The following is a 2,500-nucleotide window of genomic DNA, read 5'->3' on the forward strand; positions in this document are numbered from 1 at the left end:
GCCAATTTCTCCCGTTTGATGGGGTCTATGTGTAAAAATTTTGACTTTTTTGAGTGCAGGTGCAAATCTGCTGAAAAAGCCTGTGGAAGTTTCACGGCGTTCGTACGATATTTGGCGACGCAAAAATGAGCGATTTCCCAGCTCGAGAGAATTCGGAGCGAGAGAAACGATGCCCCGTAACGCACATGAGAGCAATCCCGGCCAATTTCTCCCGTTTGATGGGGTCTATGTGTACAAATTTTGACTTTTTTGAGTGCACGTGCCAATCTGCTGGAAAAGCCTGTGGAAGTTTCACGGCGTTCGTACGATATTTGGCGACGCAAAAATGAGCGATTTCCCAGCTCGATGGAATTCGGCGCGACAGAAACGATGCCCCGTAACGCACATGAGAGCAATCCGGGCCAATTTCTCCCGTTTGATGGGGTCTATGTGTAAAAATTTTGACTTTTTTGAGTGCAGGTGCAAATCTGCTGAAAAAGCCTGTGGAAGTTTCACGGCGTTCGTACGATATTTGGCGACGCAAAAATGAGCGATTTCCCAGCTCGAGAGAATTCGGCGCGAGAGAAACGATGCCCCGTAACGCACATGAGAGCAATCCGGGCCAATTTCTCCCGTTTGATGGGGTCTATGTGTAAAAATTTTGACTTTTTGAGTGCACGTGCAAATCTGCTGGAAAAGCCTGTGGAAGTTTCACGGCGTTCGTACGATATTTGGCGACGCAAAAATGAGCGATTTCCCAGCTCGATGGAATTCGGAGCGAGAGAAACGATGCCCCGTAACGCACATGAGAGCAATCCCGGCCAATTTCTCCCGTTTGATTGGGGTCTATGTGTACAAATTTTGACTTTTTTGAGTGCACGTGCCAATCTGCTGGAAAAGCCTGTGGAAGTTTCACGGCGTTCGTACGATATTTGGCGACGCAAAAATGAGCGATTTCCCAGCTCGATGGAATTCGGCGCGACAGAAACGATGCCCCGTAACGCACATGAGAGCAATCCCGGCCAATTTCTCCCGTTTGATGGGGTCTATGTGTAAAAATTTTGACTTTTTTGAGTGCACGTGCAAATCTGCTGAAAAAGCCTGTGGAAGTTTCACGGCGTTCGTACGATATTTGGCGACGCAAAAATGAGCGATTTCCCAGCTCGATGGAATTCGGCGCGAGAGAAACGATGCCCCGTAACGCACATGAGAGCAATCCCGGCCAATTTCTCCCGTTTGATGGGGTCTATGTGTAAAAATTTTGACTTTTTTGAGTGCACGTGCCAATCTGCTGGAAAAGCCTGTGGAAGTTTCATCCGACGAAAAAAGCACGTTCTCGAGAAAGCAGGAGAGCTAAGTCATTCACAAATTAGCTGGATTTGGCTTGTGGTTCGTTTCCCAAGTAACAGAGCGGCATCAACCTTTAAGTGCACGCCAGTACATCCCCGTGGGATACAGGGGGTCTCGGCGGACTTTGCTCGGGGGAAAAACGTCGAGGTGAGCCGCCTGGCCATGCTGTTCATGGGTCTCTCCTTTTTAAGTTTCGCCTGCCAATTTATTTTCTCTAGCGGTTTTATACACTAACACTCGATGTTTTGGGAAAGGAATACAATTGTTCAAAAAACGTCTTCGCAATTCATGTCGTTAGATTGCTAATGAAAATTCGTAAAAAAACGTACACGCCATACATGTTCTTTGCTTCCCTCTCGATACAAGTGAAGGGGAAAAACAGCCTTAACGGTTGCTAAAAAAATCGCCCTTTACATATACATGGGTCGTCTTCCCCTCTCGACAACGGAGACAAGTAACCCACGCCAGGCACTGTCAGTAACTGCCATAGATCTGCTTTAAAATGCCCATTCGTCTTGCGTCGCTCACGTTCCCGGAGCTTTGGGTAATGTCTGAGGCCTATCCCCGCTAATTTCTACCGTTTGTCGGTAGCTGTCTGTAAAAATATAGCATACACCAAAACGAGAAAATATTTCCATCGCACCTGCACAAGTGTATGGACAATGGCAATCTTCATGCGATGCATAAGTGGTGTGTGTCAGCAGGTTTTGTTTCCCAAGTTTTCCGTGAATGAGCGAGTATCTTGAGCTGTGTGACTCAGCCCGAGGGAGCCTCTTCTCCTCCAGAGTGTGTGGGGAAGGCTGTCCCCTTGGGTTGGTGCTGCACGGGTTCGCTGCGCTGTTTGGTCTTGTGCCAAGGAAGGCTGCCAACTGTGCAAGAATTTTAGGGTTGGTTTCAATTGCCGTTGCCGGTCCATAGAGTAGCGAGCATTGTAAGGCCGCTCTAGAGGTTTGCAGGCATGTGGGGTCGACCCCTGCTCCTTCCCTCCCCACCCCACGTAGGGTGTGTGTGGTGCGCTTACAGCTGCCTCAAAGTGGCTGGCCTTGTGGGAAGCCCTGTGTTTTGTGAGCTTTCAGCACCGTCAGGTTGCCAAACGGGGGTAGCATACACGACAAAGCGAGGCCCCTCCTTGTGGTGGTTTGTGTTGTGTGAAGTCCGTGCCAAAAGGGTG

Source organism: Lampetra fluviatilis, chromosome 4 (genome assembly GCF_964198595.1).
Source record: "Lampetra fluviatilis chromosome 4, kcLamFluv1.1, whole genome shotgun sequence".
Lineage (NCBI taxonomy): Eukaryota > Metazoa > Chordata > Hyperoartia > Petromyzontiformes > Petromyzontidae > Lampetra > Lampetra fluviatilis.